At 41.9% G+C, this 24,253-nt stretch overlaps 1 long non-coding RNA gene across 1 annotated transcript in view; it reads left to right on the top strand.

The window, feature by feature from the left end:
• The first annotated feature begins 1,407 nt into the window (after positions 1-1,407).
• The window catches only part of LOC125324147, a 55,222-nt gene continuing 32,376 nt past the window's right edge, over positions 1,408-24,253 (top strand). Inside the window, exons 1-4 of the long non-coding RNA XR_007202832.1 lie at positions 1,408-1,519; positions 1,924-2,182; positions 3,868-3,991; positions 16,068-22,685. This is a non-coding gene — a long non-coding RNA (uncharacterized LOC125324147). The remainder of the gene's footprint in view (positions 1,520-1,923; positions 2,183-3,867; positions 3,992-16,067; positions 22,686-24,253) is intronic.

The following is a 24,253-nucleotide window of genomic DNA, read 5'->3' on the forward strand; positions in this document are numbered from 1 at the left end:
CTCTGTAATTTAGGTGTGAAGTACTGGAGCTACTTGGAATCTCTCAATCCCAGCCCTAATTCTCATAGCATAGAATGGCAGTAACAAGCTTGATATATGTTTATTGCCTATTCTGTATATTGTTTTTTCTGATGGGTGTAGTGGTTTGGTCCAAAATACTCATTACTGTTTATCTTCTGTGAGATAAGAATTAGGAGAAACGCAAAGCAGGCACCAAACTTGAAAGAATATAAAGAAGTTTATTAACAGACCTAAAAGAAGGAAAAAAAAAAAAATTATACCACCTTCAGAACTCTCCTCCTCCCCCCACCTTCCTCCCTTCTCCCACTGACAATGTAAAAAGACAACCCTTGAGATGTTCAGTCTGTTTACCACTTCCATAATAACCTTGTTCAGTCCATTTAGAAAGAGAAGTCTCTTCTTGCTCATGCTATGAAAACATTATCACAACGAGACAGCCGCCCACTTCCAAATATTGTTCAGTCCATTTAGGAAGAGGAGTCTCTCTGCCTGCGTGTGAGTCCTTTCCCCCGACTTGCAGCTTTTCCCGCCACTGCTTTCGAGGGTCCACTCTTGAAGTTTTTTGGGGTACAATTTTACGGTTGAGCCGTTCAGAAACAAAAACAGAGGCCCTTCTCCTTCCCTGGGAGCAAAGGGTCTTCATCATCTTCATCTTTAGGACTATCTCTGGGAGCATCTCTAGGGACTGAGGTTTTCTCCTTTCCCGTTTGGAGCAAAAGTCCTCATCTGGTCCATCTCTCCCTGTCCAAACTTCTCATGAAATTACAGCTGCGTCAGCATCTGCCTATCTCAGTGCAGATGCTTTTGCTTACGAGTTGAACACTCCACCTCCCATATCTTCATGAAATTACAACAGGATACTCTGATATATCATAGCTTCACAACAGAATTTCAGCTTTAAGCATCTCCTCTCTCTCTTCCCTCAGGTTTTCAGCTCTTCACAGCAGTAAAAGGGTTAATCTCACCTCGGCCTTGCAGCTTTGCAGCTGGAATGTTGAATTTTTCTTATCGCAGTGGAGAGGGGGGAGAGCCGAGCCGCTCCGGCTGCCCACGGCAAGGCAGTGGGGGGGGGGTTCCATGGCTGGAACAGGTCCATCGGCTTCAGGATGGCCGTGGCCCGGCCCAGCCTGGCCCAAGCAGGGCCTGGCCGGGCCCGCTGGCCCCCACACGGGGCCCGCAGCCACCTGTCCCAGCGCCGGAAACGAGAGAGAGCTTGGGCGGGGGGGGGGGAGTTTGTCTATTCTTAAGTGTGGATCACAGAGGTGATCACAACTTTAAGTGGCTTAAAGAATTGTCCATATTCAAACTGGCCAGCTGGTAGGTTCTATCAGGTCCCAGAGGAAGCTGTCAGCACCCCTTAGCAAGGACATCCCTTCTGGGACTATGCTTGCTAACCTATGACAATGGGCTAATCTTAAATTTTCATTGCTGTTGCTGCTGCTTTGTAGTCACTGAGCATTTTGAATTGAAATGAATTTTTGCTACCTGATGAAGCTGAGTGAGTCCTATATCTTTCTAGTTCATACCTCATCCCTGGCAGCTGCAACTCATTGGATGCTTAGGAAAGGAAGGAAACAAGTGGGCAGTGATTGTTTTCTGGGTAGTCCGTGAATTTTAAAGCAGTTTTTTGAAGTAACTTATATTTTTTACCTTGGCATTCTTGTGTTTCCATGATGTGATTTTGTATTACATGAAAAAATGTTTCTTTTTTTAAGCTGGGTGGCTGATCATATCATTATGTTGTATGATGAGAAACAACTGCTAACTGTTACTTTCACCTTCTCAAAATAGCACGTTCTAGCTGTCCTTGTTTATCTGAACAGAAGTCTTACTGTGTTTGATATTTCTGCACACAGATGTTCTTCTGTGCATTTCATATTTCTTATTCTTGTGTCTTTTTAGTATGTGGTTTATTTCTACCCCGGACTTCAGGTTGTGTTTTCAGTCCCAGCGCTCCGGAGACTTGTTTGGTCACTGTTGCAGTGCAACTAATGAGTCTCATGGCACACCCAGAGGCACAAGTTCACCTCTCATATTGAACCTGCATGAATGCTTCTGTGTGCCTGTTAATTTTGGCTGGGGGTAACCAAAGGTGGCTGGAGATGATGCAGAGAAAATTACTCTCCTGTGTTTTCTTAGCTCGAGAAACATCATCTGCCTGGTAAGCATCTGTATTTGAGACTGACCTGCTTGAATATTTATTAGGATTATATAGCTCAGTGATGTATCTAGGAGATCTAGCGGAAACAAGTAATTCTGCAACTACGAGCTCACAACAGCATGTATTTTTTCTAATTTAAAATCTCATATTGTCTAGGATTTACCAATAAAGAAAACAAACACCTTGTAACTAGAATATATATGTAGAAGGAGATAGTAAATTAAACAGATATAATAGGAAGGATTTTTCATGATACTGTTCTTCATAAAAAATCTAAGGCATTTTAACCTTTTTCATGCTTCCTGATAAATGCTGAGATTAATATAACTTCATTTTATGAAGTACAGTCTAGGTCACTACATGGAGCCCAGAGTGCTCTTTCAAACATTTCAAATAGCTTCTGCCTCAAGCAGAAGCTTCAGCTGTAGTAAGAAATGTAGCTCTAAATAGAAAGGCTCTATTTACAAAGATGTTTATTAATTAAAAAAAAAAAAAAGATAAAGGAGAGATGCATTCTGTCTTCACTTCTGGCTTTCAGAGAAGAATAAATATAAGGCATCTAGGCTCCTCTAAATTGCTAGATTCCCCCCCCCCCCCCCCCCCCCAGAAAATTGGTTGTAGGTGTGACAAATATGATTTATCATCCCTCTGGACTGCATACAGTTACTTGATTGATTTCAGTGTTGTGAAAGACAAAGCCAGCCCCATGTTTTATCATTGTACTCCTCTATGAGAGATCTTGAAGATTGGATGAAATACCCCAAATATAAAGTATTTTTATTATTATGGATTGATCAAAGAATAGGACTGCGTATACTTTGTAAACACTTCCTCTTGTTCCGAGCATCGCTGATCTCATAGTCTCTAAACACAGGTAGTTAAGGTTCATAAATGTCTTTGTATTTGAATGGTCTGTTTTGTATTCTAGTCTTGTGATTTTATAGCTGGAGTGAAACCCTGGCTTCAGCAAATTTCATATACTAGCTTATGTGCTGCACCAAATGATTTTGGATTGATGCCATAAAACGGATCTGTTTCATATTTTAAGAATTATTTTATAATCATAACTAACTGTTAACAATTTGTAATATACAAAATTACTACACAGACAAAAAAATCTATGAAAATAACTTTTGCTTGACAGATTTGGTTGACTAGGGAATAAGAGAACCCCTTTTTCTGTTAATTTCTCTTTCTACATGCAGCCTAATAATTAATGACAAACAGTTTTTCAATACTTGAACATTCAAAATGTATACCTGGGTATTTTATTCATCTTTGACATAATGACAGAGCTGTCTTCCCCACTCTAGATATGTTCCTTTGTGTGAGGCTTAAGAGATGTGTTTGGAGTGAAACAGCCAGCATATTCTGTTCCCTTTCTAGCCCTAGTTTTTATTTCCAGAGCTACCAGTCAAATACATTCAGGAAACTTCATGATGAACACTTGAAACATGTTCAAAACAGTACTCTGATCAATTATTTTCTGCCATTCCAGAATTGCTTTAAAGTAGAGAATTTTTTTTCAAGTTTAAAAAGTACTTTCAGGAAAAGAAGCTTGTTAGAGAAACAGAGTTGCATAAAGAAATTTATGACCCTTGAGCAGGCACCCAGTTGTTTGGCTTTTACCTTTTGTTTCTGATTTGGAATGGATATTTGAAGTATTGCTTTGTGTTTCTCTACAGGTAGATCAATAAGCAAATGCATTTGTTTTTGACAAATGACTGAAGAAGAAAGAAGAAAAATTCTGTTTCTGCAGTCACATTTGAGCTTTCAGTTCCAAGGACACAGCATCCAAGAGCCTGAAAGGTACCAACCAAAAAAGTCAGAAAGGCAATTTATTTTATTTTTTTATTTTTTACTTTTCTCCTTGAAGTAATGCCTACACTGAAGGGATAGTGTTTCCATCATCCAGAAACCTCAGCCTTTGTGGGAAAGGGAGCATTTCCTCTGCCTGCTGAACAGTATAGAGGCTGGGAATTTACCTTGCCTTTGACTTGCATACTCTTGCATGCAGAGTCAGTCACTTGCTTTTCCTTTTCAGAGTAAGCATAGATGCTTATAATCTCTCCTCATTTGGAGGAAGTCAATTTTCTATTTTCAGAACATGGTTTATTTGCTCTCCACTGCTGATCAACATACAAAATCTCCAGTTCTCTGGCAGATGTTCTGTCGCTTGCCTCATCCCCTGAATTTGAGTTGCAGGGAGAGGTGCTCATTTGGGAGCTGTTCCATAGTAATTTCTTTTTGTGAAATGATAGGCTAGGAAACTGTGCTAAGGAGGACTGCTCAGGAGGTCACACACCAGTGGCAGTTGTCAGGACGCACTGTGAGCTGAATACAGCCAGAAATAAATGCTTTGTTACAATGCACTGTGGGTGAAGCTTAGTAATTCTTTGTTCTGGCATACCTATTTCTTATTAATGCACCACAAAATGGCATATCTTAGGTATGAACAGCAGTAAAAAGAGTCACTTAATATGATTTTTTATTTGCTTTACTCAAGATTTGAAAAATTAAAATACTATAGGGCCTGGAGGGAGAGAACAGTTTTATCTACCTGCATTACAAAAGGTTACAGAATGGTTTTCAGAGACAATAATGAAAAACTGAAGAGTCACATCTTCAGGATGTGCAAGCAGGTACAGTATCCAGCTTGCATGATAAAGGATTGTAAATAGGGACTAGCTGGGTAATCCTGCCTGAAAGAGAAGGCTCACATGCCATCAGAGGTAGGTAGAATAGGATTTTGCCTTAGTGAACTGGAAGATGATGGCAAGACCAGTAAGTTATGAGAAAAACATAGTCTTGCCTGCTTACTAGAAACTGCCACAGTTTAATGACAGACATGAGCCTAACGCCAAATATTTCCAGATTTACAAGCTGATTGCAAACCCCTCTCTCCATTTACAATGAAGTTTTGGCAGGGCTGAGCCTGTATCTGGACTTCTCTTGTATCCTTAGTGTGGTCTCCCACGAAATTGTGGAGAAGGGTGCAAATACCCAATTTGCAGTTTAATGCTCTGAAGAGGTACAGCTGCAGTAACAGATTTTGCTGTTGACACCATCTTTTTCTGCTCCACTAAACCCTTAATCTCTCTGTGATATGCCAGCAGTGGGCAGGGACACTTTTTTATGGGGACACCCTTATATGTTGGGACAAGAGTGAATTTATTCACTAATTTATTTTCCCTTCCTAATAAATGTATCAGATTCATGTTGGCCTAGCAGGCACTGCCCCACTGCTGCTCTTGGGGCTGTCCCACTGAACATCTCCTTTCTTGCCACGCAGAAATCATGCTGCAGAGCCTGGGACAGTTTATGTTCAATTTGAGATGTGGCCCTGAATTTCCCTGGTGATTTGTGGCAAATTGTCTACCTTCCTCACCTGTGAGGTGGAGGGAACCATCACTCCTTACCCCAGTTCTGGCCCATTTGCATCAGTCTATACCACATGTGTTGTATCTCCTCCAGTGTAGCATGTGGAGAAGAGTGTCTCATCTGGTTTCTCCAAGCTTGCCTGCAATGACAATGAGCAATGATGAAAATTCTCTTTTCAGGCACGATTTGTAAAGGTGTATTTTACCTGAGCAAAATCTTTGGATTATAATGGGAAAAAATATTTCAGGTAGCCTTCTCTAGCATACTGATGCTAAAAGTTCTGGGTGTTTGGGACACTCCTAGGTGCTAATTCTGTTGTGTTCTGGATTTCATCTTGATCCAGTGATGCTAGATTTCCATCTACCATTTGATACTACCTTCAAATCCTTGTGCTTCCAGCAGTGCACCTGGAACTGTTCCCACTCCTCTATCACAACATAACCTCTGCTTCAGCCTTCAGGGCTGGGTGTGGTCTGTGTGTAAGCGCTGCAGTACAGCATACATAAGGTAAAAAATGAAATCTTCCTTCTGACTGCATGGATGGTGCCAGGCTCCTCCAGCTTCAGGTTCACTCTTCTGTTCTGCTGTTTGCTATAATAGTCAGTTCAGATGCAGCCACAAAAAATCTGCCATGAGCAGCTCCATCCCACTCTTCAGAGTGTGAAAACCCCTATTTAAGTTATTTGCAGTGTTGTGGGTATCTAATTATTTTGAATGTTCTGTTTATGCGTGCTTGTGTTCCCTCCCAGTGCAGCTGGCATGGCTGTGCCTGAACTGACTATTACAGCAAACAGCAGAACTGAAGAGTGAACTCACATCAGGAGCAGCATCATCCATGCAGTCAGAAGGAACTGGAACACTGCTTCCAGCTCTGGGGTCCCCAGAACAGGGAGGGCATTGACCTGTTGGAGTGAGTCCAGAGGAGGCCACCAAGATGATCAGAGGCATGGAGCACCTCTCCTATGAGGAAAGGCTAATTGGGTGTGTTCAGCCTGGAAAAGAGAAGGCTTTGGGGTGACATAATTGTGGCCTTTGAATCTGAAGGGAACCTACAGGAAAGATGGAGAGGGACTTTTTAAAGGACACATAGTAACAGGACAATGGGGAATGGTTTCAAACTGAAAGAGAGCGGTTTAAATTAGATATTAGGGAGAAATTCTTTACTGTGAGGGTGGTGAGGCACTGGAACAGGTTGCCCAGAGAACTTGTTGATGCCCCATCCCTGGGAATGTTCAAGGCCTGGTTGGATGGATCTCTGAGCAACCCAATCCAGTGAAAGGTGTTCCAGTGCAACAGGTGTGTTGGAACTAGAAGATCTTTACGGACCTTCTAACGCAGGGTATGTACCAGATGGCATGATGTACCAGAACTTAAAATTGGTTAGCCTTGCTTCCCCCTGCCCAGTGAGCACTTGGTATGTTTTAGAGGTTTAATTTGGTTTGCATTTCTGTTTGGTGGCTCCTGAGTCCTGTAGATACGGCATCAGCTTGTCCCTTTTTCTCCTGTCATGCTGGACATCTGTTCCGCTCAGTGGGACAACAGAAGGATTAAAAGGGATTAAAGCTGGGTAAGGTGCTAATAAGAAATACAGGAAAGAAGAAAATGTCACATATAACTCATTAAAAGGTGGGGTGGCAAGGAGGGAAACACAGCTGTATTTTTGTATGGAAATCCTGACAGGTCTATCAGTCAAGATGAAATCTCATGTTACACAGTACAGTCTTTGTAGTCCAGAAATTCCCCTACTTGCTCTGCTGAAATCCCTGAAAATAATTTTGCAGATCAGTTTCTCTCTCTACCAATATGTCATTTTTGCTAATAATGGACACTTTTAAAGTGGAAATGAGTAATGTACATTTTTAAGCTGAGTTCACAGAGGCAGCATGTCTGCCAAGGAGAAGTGAGGTTGTTACCTGCACTCCTCTGATAAATGTTGCGGGGTGTGTAGCAACCGCGGAAGGCAGGTCTTTGCAGCGAACACTTTTCCTTGAGGATTCATGTTGATTTTGAAGTATTTCCACCAATGTTTGCCATATTACAGATTGAAATTCATTGCCCATTGTCTCTGGGCGGGCTTTTCTTGTCCCAGTCAGGATTTGCTAACATCAAGCTAATTGCTTTCTTACAGTTGGAATAGGGAGAATGATGTTATTTTGGGGGTACTTTGCACAGTTTCCTGGAGCAGGGCCTGCTGTGTGGAGTCTGAAAGAACCTGCTGCTCTCCAACATCCACCAAAGCTTTTCACAGAAGTCCTATGGGAAGTAAACTCAGTCAGTAATGGTTTTCCAAACATCCAAATATTTTTAAAGCATGTGTACTAAGCTACTGGCACCTACTGAAAATATACTACTTTATAAAATGCATTTCAGGAGACCAAATAGTTTTTCACAATTTCCAGTAAATATTAGAAAACTGTCTACGCCACTTAACTAGGCCACAAAATGTTTCAAATTTAATGAAACAGACATGTAGAAACCTCAGATACTGGTTACATTAAAGAGATGGCCTGTTGATATTTACAACGACCGCAGCACCAACAGGACTGAAAATATAAATAATTAGTTGAATTTGCAGACACTTGGCTGAATTGAAAATTTAATATAATTTCATTGATTCTCTGTGTAGCTAACACGCATTTATATTTATTTGAGCAGAGAAGGGGGAGAGAAAGCAGAGATGGGAAGCCCTTACCTTAAAGTAAATCAGATTGCTTTTGACTTAAATTTCTCTAGGAATGCTGAATAGGTTAATAGTCATTGTACCCAAGTAATTACAACAGAAGAAGCATTGCACTATTAAAAATAATCAGTGTCTGGGATTTATTTCTGAGCATTTGCCTTATGTGTTCATATAAAATGGTCTGAACAATAGTAACCAATATGTAATTATAGGTAGTTAAAAGCCGTTATAATGAAACAATAGCTTAAATGTGAGATCAGACTTTACAATTTTTAAAATGAATACACATTTATTCTCATTGTAATTTATGATAGTTCTAGTTGTAAGCTCTCACTACACTGAATCTTCTTTTCAATTTTCCAGTTGATTCTAAGCTTACGAAACCCAAAGACTGAAGTGCTTTGTGCAAACTGTGTATGCCTCTGTCTATTATTATTATTATTGAAAAGTTATGGAGGTAGGGAAATTCTCATCTCTTGAAATTATAAGTTTTGGGCACACCTTTTAATGGAATGTCTGTTACAAAGGCTTCTCAGGTTCTGGCTTGGTGTTTGCAGCAGAAAGGCTGAGGGAGCCTCTGATGGCACAGTCGCTTGTGCTGGTCTTATGAGACGACAGGTCATGCCTTGTGATTGTAGTTATCATTCCCATTAGCCTGTTTAAAGACTTTACTTAGAGAATTTCAATTTCTAGCAATTTGTGGACCAAAAAACTTCCTTCCCAAACTATATAGAGAGCATAGGAGCTTGCTTTTGTAATCCCGTCTTGGACATCTTAAAATCACTCCATGGACTCCTTAGGGGTTTGGAGGCTGCAAATTGGAAGCCCATAATTTCATTTATACATGCAGTGTGGAGCACTGATCGCACAGTATTGTGCCTGGGGAACAGCTGGGAAACCAGGCATCTCAAGGAATGGTGGTTTAACACTGGATATTTGCAGCAATTATCACCATGCTTTTCTCCTGCCCCCTCCCAAAGCCATGCACAGTTGTTCCAGCAAAACTCTGTGGTGAAATATGAAACATTTTATTTTGTTTCATTTTCTTTTTGGGCTAGCCTCATTATAAAAGTAAAATGTTGCTTATGGGACACCCAGTAACAGGTACATAAGAACAGGTAATTCTCATAAATAGATGTGTTTATTTTCATGGCACTGCAGCTGGGCAATTAACACATCTTGTTTTCTGGGTGACACTGACGTCACAATTTTAACCTAAGAGACATTATCGATTATCGCTTACTTGCTGATATATATATATACATATATATATATATATATATATATATATATTTACTGAAAAGGATTGCAAATTGAGCCCAAAATGACAGACAAAATGTTTTTTTAGATACGAATTTGGTCACAATTATGTCTGTAAATGAACATAACAGATGTGAAACTTCTTGAACTTCAAAAGACAGCTTCTTTTGGAGCCCTCTATGGATCACGTTTGAGGTCGTTAATCATTAGCAGGCAGCAGGGAGACTGTAATTTTGCTTTTCTTCAACCTAACCATTCCACTATGCAGCCCCTTTTCTCCTCATGTTGCCACTTTTACTTGAGGTGATTACCAACATGATCTTTGAATAAACCTACTGGTTATATGTTGCGGTGGCTAAGTCCACTTTACACCCCCCAAGTTGCCCTAAAAGTGATCTCCCCCTACAACACCGTGCCAGAAAGTTCTTCCTTTGTCTAGATTCTGCTGGTCACTGGCCCTCTCCCCCCTCCCATCCCTTTTCCCATTGGCCCCTGTTATGTCACTCAGCCTTGCCTCTGCCCCCTGGCCCTCAGACCATTGGTTTTGGATGCTCTGCCCGCCTTTGGGAGTTTTCGGGATAAAGCTGGTGTGGGCTTTTGGTCTTGTGTTCTTCTTACCTCTGTTCCCTTTGGGTGTGTAGCCATTAAACACCTCAGAATCGCATGCAGAGAACCCCTCTTGCCTCCCTGTCTCCGGTTCGTGCACAGACTGTGTGTGAGGGGCTGTTCGCGACCGCCTGTGAAGGTGAGATCGTGGGCACGTGTGGGTGCTGGCAGAGCGCTGCCTGAGCGTCTCCACGAGGGACCCTGTGGAATAAACGCGGCATCGAGCCACCGAAGCGCTCATTCAATAGTTACACAAAAAAAGATGAGCATCTGAGTAAAGCCATAAAATCTATGTTTATAAAATGATCTCTCTGGACTTAATTATCACTATCCTGCTGCATGCTCTGATTCTACACTTGCTTATCCCTTGACTTCATTCTCTTGTTTGAGAATACAGCTTCTCATAATCCACACAAGCCTTGCAATATATTTCACTCACTTGCTGACATTTCACTTTGTTGTTGATACTCATCCCTAGGTATCCCAAATGCCTGTCAATTAATCAGTCGTAAGTCTGCCGAGTGTTATTAGAACCAGGGACTAAGCACCCAGCTTTCAGATGAGGCAATATTTATCAATTCATGTGACTCTCACTATGAAAAAAGAGAAACTGTACTCTGTCATTGCCAGAAGCCTTTAGGGTATTAGACTACAAGGCAAACTCTGGACCAAATCCTTCTGGATATGCTGGAGATATCTTAAAACTTCTGTGAGTTTTGGCTCCTTCTAGCTTGATCTGCTGATTTTTCTGTCTCGTAATTAAAAAAAGGCTTGGAATACAATGTGGCCTTTAAATGCTGTTTTGAAAATTATTATTTCCATGAATTTTAAGAACATAAACTGGCTGACGCAACTGCAGAGATAATATGGGTTAGCTTTTCTTCAGACTATGGAAGAAATTAAAACTGAAAACCACTTTTGGGAATCCTCCCCCCTACTTTTCCATGCACATTTTCATGCTTTCCATCAGTTTAACACATTGTAGGGGTTTTATTAGTGGAAACAGCCTGTTTCTTCTAGAATATGCAGGCTTCTGAAAACGAAGAGCAATGATGACCATGGATGGAGTGTGAGCTGCACGGCACAGCGTGACACCTGAGGCAGGGTATTCCTTCTGCTGTTTGCTCCCACCAGGCTTACCTGTGTCATAGGTGAAGCCAAGTAAGCATTTTTCTCTCCTGTAAGAAATATCAGTGTATTCTGCTTAAGAGAGGAGCTTCCCAGGCAGTGATTTATTTTCTGATCCCACTCTCCACTCATCCATTTGCTACCAAAGCCCCAAGCTCTGGAGAAATTACTGGCTATAGCTGAACAAGGGTGTTCGTGTGTAGCAAATATGTTTTCTTTAGTTGTCTAAATATTGATGTTCTCCGTCCTTGTTCCTGAGCAGTGTCCTAATTAGTGGTGAAATATTTACTTCCCCAGAACACGTTCCAACTGTGCTTCATCCAAGGAGTCTTACCTATGGCTCTTGTGTAACGTGCATTTCATGAAAGAAATGCCGTGCTGGGTCTGTCCAAACATAAGGTAGAGTTTAAGGGATACTTAGGGTTACATAGGCCCCAAGATTTATGAACCCAGGAGAGACTGTGAAACTTTTGCTAGCACCAGTAGCTTGCAGTGTCTAAAGAGGTGGAGTGACAGATGTGTGAACACTCTGCTGATGTTTTCTTATTGCTCCTTAGTGTTTGCAGGGCCCACGTGCATGCTGCTGACATAACAAGCAGGAGAAATATCTCCAGTTTTTCATTCATTAGTGTTTCAGCAAAATTCCTGGCAGACTCAAGGTCTGCCTGGCCGGTTAGGAGCCAAGGCTGGCTCTGAGCTGCTCAGCTGTAGAAGCTGATATCAGCATTGTCGTTCAGGGGAGGAACAGCCAGACTTTGGATTCACGGGAGGCACAAGTGGCATGGGAGGGGAGGTCGAGGCTTTTAAGAGCTTTCTTCTTGTGCTGCTGTTTGAGGGACAGGAATGGACAGGTTTTAGGCCACCCACCATCATACATGAGCAGAGGCAGGTGATGAAATGGTCAGCTCTGTCTGCACTTGAGGCTGTCTTCTTTCAGTGAAAGATTCATTTAAATATAGATGTTTCTAACCTAAATGTGAGTTGCTATGATTTTCCTCTTTGTCTGATAGTCCAGAGCAAAATTTTAATGTCAGAAACATAAGAAACTTGCAAATTTATTTTTTTAAACTTATTTGTGAAATGTCTTTCTCAGAGGGAATGGTTTTTGAAGGAAATTCGTGTTCTGAAAGAACCAGAAGGGAGATTTAATTCACATCTTTCTAATTTGGGATACATGTTCTGACAGGTATAGAAGTAATTTCTGAAAAATATATGACCCCTAGTTTTTTTCCAAATCACTTTTCATCAAGGTGCATGAAAAAAACCCAGACCTGAGACCTTTGAAATCTTTTTGCAAGACAAGAAAGTCATTCCATCCAGACTTATCTGGCCAGTCTACACAGTCCCTTGAAGGTCTTTATGTGATAAAATCTCTCATGGAACAATGGAGCCTTCAAGCCTTGGTTGTAGCAACACAGAACATTTACTCGCTATGGTATTTGATGAGTAATGATACTCAATGAGTACTTGACCACTGGTTGCTGTAGGGGTGGAACATCAGTGCAGAAATCTGAGGCAAAGAAATGTCCGTCATGAAGTTGTCAGAGTGAGAAAAACTAGCTGTATAATTAGCAGAGATGTAATTCAGATCTCTGAAAAATCTTAAGTGTCAAATTTGTGCCTAAGAACTTTTTATCCACTTTGTATTTCCTCAGTCTGGTTCTAGGCAGGCCAGAGGCGCAGCCTGAAGGGAAGTGGCAGTGGGGTGACTGCTGGTACTGCCAGCAGCTGCTGAGGACTGTTTGTGCTCCAGAAAGAGTTCTGTTTGTGCTCCAGAAAGAGTTGAAGGCCACAGCTGGAACCAGACTTGAGAGTGAGGATATGTACCTGCAGACACACATTGACTGTGTGTACATACACTCATGCAGCTTGTGGTGGGGGTGATTGATCGTGGAAGCAGCAGCTGTGCTGGCAGCGTGTGTCTGCTGAGCCCTGCAGCAGAGATACTGATAGAGATTCTGCTTTTGTTACCCTATTTCCTCAAACAGCCCAACTAAGCTGATAAAAGCATATCTGTACCTGCTCTAGGTAGGCAGACCTAAGATTTGAGATACAATTTGAATTCACTTATTTATTTACCTTCATAACCAACAAAGCAAAGCTTTGCAGGACAACCTCAACCTTGATAAAATGACCACTGCACTGCTAACCTTTGCAAGGTGCAGTGCCATATTTTAGGCAAGGCTCACTTCATATTTATTGGGATGTTCAATGTAATGTAGTACCACAATCTGTCAGTCAATAAAAATGCTATTTCCTCCCCAGGCTGTATGTGTTCTCACCTGTTACAACAATATTGAAATGGTGCCAGTTGCATCGTGTTTGTAAACAGTGCCAGATTGGGACTGCATGCTCCATTCTGTAGGATCATGTCTGTTGTGTGGTGTGGGCATCACTCAATTAACCAGCTCCCTTTGTTTCCCTGGATTTCTCCTCGATGTATATTTCTGGGGAGGCAGATCCTGCAGTCAGCTTTATTTGTGGTTCAGGAAAAAGACACACTTCAGTGCCCTCACGCCATATTTATCATTGTCTCGCCTGCCTTGCAAAGGTAGCTGCAGATGTTGTGATGGATAGAGGATGACTTACAGAAACCACAGTTTTGCTGTGGTTTCTGTAAGTGCTGCTCTTCATCTTTGAGCAAAGAGACACGGTGTAATTTCTTGTGGCTGTGCCACACAACAGAGCTCTGATCTCTCGGCTCTTCACTGTCTGTGTAAATAACTATTGCCTTTTAAAAGAGGTTTTGCCTGATCAGGTACTGAAGTTGCTGTGCTGTGGTGTTTGGCAATGGTTCAGAAGCAAACCTGCTTCTCACCCTCCCACCCTTCTGGGGGTAAAAGTACTGCAACATCAGGTGGGGTCATTTATAGCTTAAATCCCCCAAATAATGTAGTTGCAAATTAGATATACATATCCAGGGAAGAAGATAGTAAGGATTTCAGTTTAATAGAGAGCTTTGTCATTTAAACTGAAGGTAAGAACTTGTTTTTTATATTAATGTGATTTTGAACTGTTGACAGTATATTATCATTAGAGGGACACACTGTTAGGTAAGAATGTAGTTGTGCTCCCTGAAGAGCAGAGGTCAGTGTTGTCATCTTATTTGCTATCCCACTACATTTCTTAGTGCAGACTTATTCTGTCCCCATCTGCCTTGTGCTCCTTTTAAACAAAGCTCCAAACAAATGAGTCCAGGTAGACATATTTTTCCTCCTTATTGTCAGTGGCAATGTTTCCTTGGTGCCTCTGGTGAGGAGAACTTTCTCAGCTCCTTGTTTCCTCCTGTCTCTGCGAGAGCAGAACTCACCATGGGATTGGAGCAGTTACCAGTGGCTGCAGCTGCACCCTGCTCTGGGGTGTTGGCACTGCAGAAACTGGGGTGCAGGGGTGCAGGACTATTTCATGCAGCTCCCTGCTTGAAAGGTGTGCAGAGACTGATGGAGGACAGGTATGATGACTCAGACTGGAGTAATTCATCTAATCCCCTGCTAAATTCACAGCACTAGGAACTGACTTTTTCTCCTGAATCAGATAAACTAACACAAAATGTGACTGTTCCCTACTGGCTATGTTGTATTAAGAGCTGAAAAAACCCCAGAGATTAAATAACATTTCCAGAAATCAATCTCAGTAGCTATTTACTGGGGTTTTCTTCCCCATCTAATATGCAGTGAAGATACAAAACCCTAAAACTGGTGTAAAAAAACTCAGAAGATGAATATTCTGCTTTCAGACACTGGCTTCCATTACTTTTTTTAGAAGAAGGAGGAAATAGTTATAAAATTACAATGAAGCAACTTTGACATATATAAAATATATAAAATAGCTGGTGTGCATTTTGTTTGCTCTTTACTGTTCTTGGTTAGGGAATGAATCTTTTCACTGTAAGGCTTGGTCATAGGTTTTAACAAAACTAATTTGGGATCAGCTCAAATACAGCGATGTCTTCTCACAGCCAGGAAACATCTCTTAATCAAGAGACATAGCCGTGGAAGAAATTCTGATCTCCCTCAGGTAGCAGCTTTAGAAAACTCACCTTTCAAGATTTTTGATAAAATAGGTGGGTCTGTGGAGTCAGTTAAATAAGGTTATAGGTTTGGATTAGAACAGCCCCCAAGAGTGATCTAACCTGCACCAGAACCGGTGCAGCCCCTTTCTTCCCCAAGAAGGCTTCATAGCCGGACCTTTGGTTGTCTCTGTGCCCCAGTGTGCAAGGCAGATCAGGTCTGATGGAGAACAAAAAAGCCAAGCTTCCTCCCATCACTTTTGAAAGGTTACTCCCTACCTCCTGCTCCCCATGTGTTGCCAGATGTGCCTGGTGACTGTTAAGTAGGAGTTATTTTTATTTCCCACCCACTCAACAAAAACAAAGAAACAAAACCCCCCAAAATAAAAAAACCCCACATGCTTGTCTAAAGAACAGCAACAAAATGTCAGTTTTCTTATGCAGGGAATAACTGCTGTTGGCGAGATGCACTTCTGGTGCATTTGTGCCCCTGTGTGCAGTCAGGCTCGTGGCTGCTCAGCCAGGTGTATATCCATTAGGTTCATCTGTTTCGTGTAGGCAGAAACTCACGTGCTCTCGACAGGGGCTTGTTGTGCTGAGACTGTCACTGTGAGTAATGGCTGCTCCTGTGATAACTCAATGTAACTCTTGGATAGTGAATGACTTACCGAGGTTTTCTGTAGAACAACTGTACAGCACAAATTCAAGTTTTTATAAATGGGGACTGGTGTCTGTTGTGATAAATCAGATTATTTGTTTTGCCCTGTACTTCCAGCATATTCAATTTGCACCACAGTAAGACAAACTTATTGTGATTACAGACTTATTTTTGCTGTTGAAGGTGGCAATGGTGAAATGCACATCTAATGATCTTGCTTTCAAGACTCTCCAAAATTTCTGGTCAGCTTGCTGCAGGGCATGGGCTGAGCCCTGCTGTCTTCAGGAACCATATACCCTCTGCTGCAGAAGGACTACCAGGTTATTGTTACAGGTAAGGACTGAGTCTTTCCTTGCATGCGTGCATCCTTTGCACTATGTAAAGCAATAGGTTGCACTGCTGATTCTGGAGCTTTCTCCCTGAGTGCCTTTTTTGGGCCTTTGGGACCCAAAAAGCAATGAAGAGAGACTTACAATAAAGTTAGGTGGGAAATGGAGCATGTTCATGGTCACAGAGTGTTGGAGTGAGTTTGAGGAATGACAAGACTGAGACTCCTGAGCAATTCTCTCTATTTGATCCTAATTGCTGGAGAAAGGATTTTGTTCTGGTACAGTCAGTAGTGTCAAATGAACACTGTGTTGCACATCTTTTTCTTTTTGGGATGTAGTATAGTACCTTTCTCTAATTTTACTAATGTAGGCAGTCAGAATATAGAGGTTTGCTTTCTCCCTTCAGCTGTGGCCTTTTTATGACATTTCCTAAGCTGGTCTGGAAGGAATTAGCACAGGGCATTGTACATAGCTCAGTCCTCTTGTGACTGTGACTGGCAAATCTGACTTGCATGGGATGGGATAAAGTAGCTCTGATGTCTCTTACACAAGTGGCGGTGGGGTCCCCCAAAACAAGTAAGAGACCGAGAGGCTAACAGTCTGTTTTGTTTCAGTTTGGGGTTGTATTTTTTTTCTCCCTAGAGTGGACCAGTGTGTTGACATTTGTAGCCTTAGCAAATGATGGTGTCTCCCACATTTCTAGGTTAGTGGGATAGTGGAGTTGGGTGTGCTGGGAGTAGCCTCTCATTCCTAACGTTACACTTGGGGAGTATTTGCTTAGTAGTGGTTTTGAGAAAAGAGGCTTGGACAGCCTGATGTGCAGGGCTGCCATAGAGTGATGAGATCACATTTTTGCCCCGAGTGCTCCCTCTGATTCCACAGAAATGTCCCGGCATGCTGGCAACAGCATGGGATGGGCAGAAGATGGGACAAATATTTGGTCTTTTAAATTCTTCTTTATTTATCTCTAGTGGCTTCTAAAGAGCATTTCGCCCCTCCAGGCTTCCTCCCCTTTTCAATTCTACTGTTTTGAGGGGAAAAGACTGATTCTTTCCTTTCCTTTTGGGAAGTAGTTTGGTTATAGTTTAGTGTTACTTCTCTCACCTCATATCATAGTGTTTAGCAGATGAACACTTACCTCAGCACCCAGATTCCCACTGCACAGTCCGAGCCCCTGGATCAGACAATTTCAGCAGCTGTAGACGAAATAGTTTCTTTTCCCACCCCCATAACCTTTCTGCAGTAAGCCTTACCCATTTTATTCTAGTGCAGATGGTAGGATGGTTGGTGTCTCACAGGGGTAAAGCACTGGCTCTCTTCAGCTCCATCTCTGAGGACCATGCAGTCAAGTGTTTTCAGTACCCAGTACAAAGGGTAAAGGCTGCATGTAAAGTTCACTGATGTTTCTGAGACTTACTGTTGACTGCCTGACTCCCAGCCCTTTATTTGGCACAGGTAGCATGTGGTGAATGACAGCACAATAGACTGCAAACCAGCTTCCATATTTTAATCTGGTTTTTTTTCTACAAGGGAAGGGAGATTTTTTTTCCTGGCATTCCTCCACAGCTTTGCACAGCCTGAAATTAAATTGCTAGAGCACTGTGCTAAGAGATTTTAATTTACATTTCAATAGTCCAAAGTAGCAGTTACTAAATCTCCTTGTTGGAGTAAGCTTAAGGTTCTGGTTAGTCACTAAAGTTTTTGGTATTGGGGAGAAATAGGTATTTATCTGTGAGGGTTAAGGTATAATTTGTTTTGCTGTGGAAGGGTATGAGCACAGGAACTCTGTCCCTCTGCTAGAAGGGTTTAAAAAGTACCAACCCATGGTTTTTAGTTAGTTCCACCTCAGCTGAGGAGAGACACAGGAGAAGCAGACTTGTCTAACCTAATGCTGCTCAGCCTGGGTGAAGAGGATCATGCAGTTCCCCTTCCCTCCTGTACCCCACTGTGCGTGATTTATTAAGTTAATGGAGACAAAAGGGGCCAAAAAAGGTCAAGAAGCATAGTTTGATGCACAGGTAAAGGAGGCATGTGCCTAGAAAATCAGGGATATGAGAACAACCTTGTTTCCAAACTCAGTTCCTGGCAGAGCCTGGAGAGCTGCTGCATTGACCCCTGGGATGTGAATGAGAGGGGCAGCCCTGGCAGCCCTTCCTCTCCCTGCAACTCCCTCATCCTCTGTCCCGGTGCTGAGACCAGATGAAGCTGTCCAAAGGTGCTCCTGGGCTGGCCCCTCCTCTCAATGCCAGCCCCTTTCCATCCTGCCTATCCACAGCTACTCTATCCTATAGGACTGGATTGCCTGTATCACTGACAGGCAGCTCGGTAGCTCCACACTTGATGGCTTGGGCAACCTTAAACAGTGTATTTTGTGCTGAGGTTATTGCAAGAGAAGACATAGCAGCTGGTGGAAAATGCTGAGATATGTTCACAGCACGGGTGGCATGAGGCATTCCGTCCTGTCCGCTGCCTGGGCAGCTGTGAGAGGCAATGCTGCAGTGAGGACATGGGTCTGGCAGGCAGAATGAAAACCAAATTACTGTAGTGGAGAGGGAAATCTGTTCCTGGTTTACTGATGCTTAAAAGAAGCTAGACTTCTGTCTTCTGCAGTTATTTTTCTGTGTTGATCTTCTTCCTTTTCACAAGGAAAGTTTTCCCTCACTACCCAGACCTCCCTGGTGCAAAGAGTGTGGTGGTGGGGAGTTATGTTCTCACCCGACAGTGGCTTTTCCAACTTGTCTCTGTAGTGTCCATGCCAAGGGAGAAGGAGATGTACATGTGGCCCTGACAACACCTGATGAGGATACCCTAGGATGTAGGGCAATTCTGTAGTGTATGAAGCTGCTGCACCTTTATTTTTAAGTCTCTTCCTTGGACTGTGGCACACCTGTGACTTGCTCCTGTGGTGCAACAGATGTCTGTCCCATTGCAATGCCAAAATCTAGAGGCACATTCTAAAAAACCTGAAAAAGAAAAGGGTGGACATCCCAATAAAAATCCTTTTAATAAGGTTAGTCTGAAGAATCCCACTGCACAGCTGTTCTGTGGAGTTATTCTCTTTCTACCTTTGTTGCATTATTTTTTTTCCTTTGGTATGAAAAATGTGTTTCAGTACTGGGGAAAAACAACGCTTCCAATGAAACAATGCTGAGCAATGCTGATCTTACATCAAAATGACTTTTGATATGAACAGTTGAAATGCTAAAGGTTGTATTTCCAGAAGCTGAAAGCACATATTAAATGGAAGAATATTCACCTCTGCTTTAGCACAGTTTCCTCAAGCAGAAACAAAAAGGTAAGCTCCAAGCATCCATCTGATTAGAAGCTAAAAGGATCTGATTTTACCACTGAGCATGCTGTGTAAACAAGTGAGCATGCCTTTATCTCTCTTTATACTTTGTGTTGTGATCTCCTGTCCTTCTCAAGATATTTTCTGTGTCTTTTCTGGAAAATAAAAGCACCAGTCCTATTACCCAGATGCCCCCGTGTGCCACCTGCTCTGTGAATCCCACAAGGTGTTTCTCTGTGTATTAGAAAAATCAGCTGGGATGACAGATACAAGTACAGTATGTTTACTTTAAACCTAAAACCCAAAGTCCCCAAACCTAAGCTGTTCCTTGACCAGGACCATTATTCCTTGAGGGTCACCTTCCGGATTGCCCTGGGAGCAGCTGCAGATGTTGACAGATGCCATAAGTGCTATCTGACATTATAGAAAAAGGAGCCAGGTAACAACTGCAGGTTACTGTAAAAAAGTGACTTGGTTGCTTAAAAAAAGGAAAATTATAGCAAATGAATATATGAGGCAGTCAGTGACCTCTGATACTGTGTATCTGACTCCCTTAATGCTTGACAAATGGTTTAAGCTCAGTGGCTGGCTTTGGAGGAATGGAGCATGCACTCAGCCCAAGCATAAGCGTTTTTTCCAGAATAACACAGAAGTTAATGTGCTACAATAGAAGCATCTGCTTTATTTAATGACCCATTTCATCATGTGATTCCTTTAGCTATGAAATGCCAGCAGTTTTCAAGCAGGCTAGGAGTGTCTCAGCACTGGTGTGCCTGTTATTTATGAGGGAAGAAAAGAAGTGAATGAGAACTGTAAATTATTTCTGTGAATGCTGGAGGTGTCCTCTTCTGACTGGGCCTGGCATGGTGGCCCTTGGGGCAGCTTCTTCTCATGCCAGGCACAAATCTCTTCCTTGCCCCTTTCCCTACTCTCTACTGTTCAAAAATATCATGTGTTTACAGGTAAAATGCCAAAAATGTTTTGGAAGAGTTCTGGTGTTAGGCTGCAGACTCTGCAAGGCAGTACTGGAGCTGCCCTCATGCAAAGCAGATGGGGGTGGGCCATTTGGAGATGCTGCTCTAACACTTGCCACTCCTCTTTGCTTTATCCTCTGCCATGGAGAATAAAAATGGATGAGTTCTGCTCTTACTGTCCAGAAAGTAATCTGGTTAATAATAAATGGTGATTATAAATTATGCTACTTTATGGAATATACTGGAGCAGATGAGGCCAGTTGCCTACAATCCCACATTTTCTTCATTTCTCTAGAAAAGTTATATTAAAAGAATGAGGTACAGTAAAATATAATTATTCAGCAAGTGTTGCTAACTGTAAGAGAATGCAATGCAGTTGTATCTTTTGTATTTAAAGGTGAGAAGAGTTCTCTACATATTTCTCTAGCTTGTTCTTTATAGCTTATTCCTCAGACACTCCCTTATAGTCCTTTCTGGTAAGGACACAGTTCAAAACAGCCACAGCAGAATTCCCAGCAGGTATGTGCAAAGCTGCATAAAAAGCATAATATCCACAAAGTTACTTTTCAAACTGTAGTCTGCCTATGCATTTGTTACAGCCCTACTGGGGGAAAAATAGGAAAAAACTGTTTTCAACAGACAATTGGAAGTAAAGTTCTTTACACCACTGCTTCTCCTACCTCATCTGAGAGGGTTATTCAGTCCAGATTGTTTCTGTAATCCATTTCCTAGCAGAGCTCCGTGAGTGGCTGTGTGGCCTGGGTGGAGGAGGAGGAGTAATGGAAAGAGGGGATGGCCTTTGCCTCCCAGTGTCACCAGTGATGCTGGGTTGAGTGACCCAGGCACCAGTGGCTCTCCAGCTGGTTGGGGCCCCAGGGGACCCTTCTGGCAGGGGGAAGTGTTCTGCAGCTGATCCATGAAATGACTGTAAGTAGACAAACACATACTCTTCTCAGGTGAGTGTGTTAATGTGTGACAGAAGACGAAAGTTGGCTAAAAACATAAAGTAACTTCTGGCCTAGTTAAGCATAAACATTTTTTCCTGGTAAGTTTTCTTACAGTTTAACATTTTATCTGGAAGTTTTTATGATGTCCTTTCTTTGCATCTTGAGGAACTGTACTCATTTTTTTCTCCATTATTGCATTTCTATCAAACAGGCAAATATATTTTCTGTATGCTTCTCTTCCATGTAATGTCCCCTTTTTAATTTGTTTTTCAACATGCTGCAGTTGCCATGAAAGTCTCTTGTGATCGCTGCATTGGACCAAAGTTCAGAGTTGGTTGCTTTTCATCAGAGACTCCGCCTGGCCTCTGTTCATATGCTCACTTGCTACATTAAGTAGATAAAAGCTTTTTTTTTCTTGAGTCATTATTTATCTGTTTCCCAGGTTCCCAGAGCCTGGTAATAAAGCTGTGTTAGGTTACTTGTTGTTTTTAAGTAGTGACATACCCTGTTCTGCACTGACTGGAAGTAGAATAGCCTCAAAATAAAGGAAAAAAAAAATGCAAAACCATATGGTGACATGACCTTGAAGGGGATCCCCTCTATCACAAATTCTCTCTGCCCCTTGTGTATAAGTAGGGCTGCTAGGAACAGTAGAAATGGTGTGTTTCTCAAAGTGTCCAAGGAGAGTAATTGGAATTTCATTCTCTCATTGTTACCTGTGATACCCAGAATTCATGTCTTAAAGGGCAGTTTATCTCTGGAGAGCTAATATATAAAAAAGTGGTAAATTCTTACAGAGCAGCTTCATTTCCTGTGTGTATACAGATTTGGATTTAGTTTTGCCTATTGCAGATGAATTTCCTAATTTTTTTCCCTGCATATTTTCTTCTTTTTCTTGCCCTGGAGATGCACCTGGAGAATATTAAAGTGGATTTTTTTCTGACTTTCCCAACACAAAAGAACCATTAAATAAGATCTGGATTTTGGTGCCAAGTTGAGTCCCCGCTTACATCTGTGGAAGAACACTAAAGGCACAGAGAAAGCATGTAGCCTGTGAAAACTTCAGCGATGGAGGGTGTGTATGACTCTGGATAAACTCAGAGGGAGCTCTGCGTTAGTTGGAGTCAGAAATACCCATCTTCCTGTTTGTGAAACGACAGCCTCATGTAAATCATGAAGACGTGACAAACCCTTGGATGCTGCTCATGCAGAATTGGTCTGCGAAGCTGAGTTGTTTTTGAAGTAAGTGTTAGAGACATACTGGGATCCCACCCTGAAGTGAATAAAACTTTCAGGCAGATGAAGAATACTTCTTAATGTGAGACCTTTTCTTCTGCAGCATGCAGTGTTTTGTTGTAGAAGTTATGGTCAGTTTTAGATATCTTTTAACTGTGTTATGAATTACATCCATAAGAAAGAGGAATATGGAGCAGAACATTTCCCCTTTCTCCTGGCATAGGTCCATAGTTTCAGGGTAAGAGGCATGAAGGCAAGGACAGTGAGTATTTCTTTGTATACATTCAAACTTTTTTATTGATAAGGTTTAATATTATGCCAACATAATGCCATTATTCCAGTGGGTAAAGAAGAGTCTCCATTGCTGTAGAGTAGTCTTACAGGGAATGAAACAGTAAAGCAGCACTATCACCATAAAGGAGACCTTTGATCTTCAAATTTGGTGGTATGCAGGGTTCACTACAGGAAAAGGAATTCTTTGTCAAGGTTAGTGAGAAGTGAAAATAAATCCGTGTAAGCTTCTGGAGTTTTGGTTTATTTTGGTTTTTTGAACAGCACAGACTTACTAGGAAACTTTGTTAGTGTCTAATACGCAAAGGAAGCAACTGGTTTGTGCCACAGTGTCAGAAATCAGGTATGCAAAATAACAACAAACATGGATTTTGTTAGCCAGGAGAGTGGATATTCAGGCATCTTTAAGGTTCCCTTAAGAAATATAAAAGGTTGTTTAAACTCACATAAAAATCATATCAAGTCACAGGTACTGGAATTGAAAAATGTGTATTTGTAAACTTTTCCAGGCTTACCTGCAAGCTCTCAAAATATCTATGAGATGAGCAAAACTCTTGTGTTTTGACTGAGAAATCTATTTCTGAAACTTACAAAAAAAGTTGCTATTAGAAAACTGATTTACTTGTAGTAGACTCCTGTGCCTGGGGAAAACTCTGGTTTCTCAGACCCTTGGATTATTCTGGCAATGAACATTTTCCACCCAGGGATGAAGGGTTCATGAATCCAGCTGGGCAGAGGGGAGGCTCAGTTGTGGTTTTGCTCAGCTGCCAGCTGCAGCCCAGAAAAGCTGTTCCTCCCTGCTTCTGTTCTAATCCATTCTGGACAAGCTGCAGAGAGGGGAGAGCAACTTACAGAGAAACTGCAGCCTGATCTCCTAGCAAACTGAAGCTTTAATAACTGAAAGTGGAAAGGAGGGAGGAGGGAAGGTGGGAGAAGACTGTGCATCACTTGTCCATCAGGCTGGGATTTGGGGCTGCCCTGCCTCCCCCAGCAGAACTGCAGGCACCACTTACCCTCCTGCCAGAGTGCATGGCATGGGTTTGGCTGTGTATTGATAGCTGTATTTCTAGCAGGACATGCTGAAATTCTCGTTACTGTTTCTTATGACGAGAAAAACAGTTCATGGCTCAATTTTCCCTGCCCTGACCATCCCAATTTAAACTTGTCAAGCTTGTGTGCAAAACATCACAGCCTCATGGACATTTGCAGGCACAAGTTTTCTGAAGTAAACAGAAAGCCCTTCTTTGAAAATTGCACTCCTAATCCATTTTTCTTCAGCATAA

This window comes from Corvus hawaiiensis, chromosome 3 (genome assembly GCF_020740725.1).
Source record: "Corvus hawaiiensis isolate bCorHaw1 chromosome 3, bCorHaw1.pri.cur, whole genome shotgun sequence".
Classification (NCBI taxonomy): domain Eukaryota; kingdom Metazoa; phylum Chordata; class Aves; order Passeriformes; family Corvidae; genus Corvus; species Corvus hawaiiensis.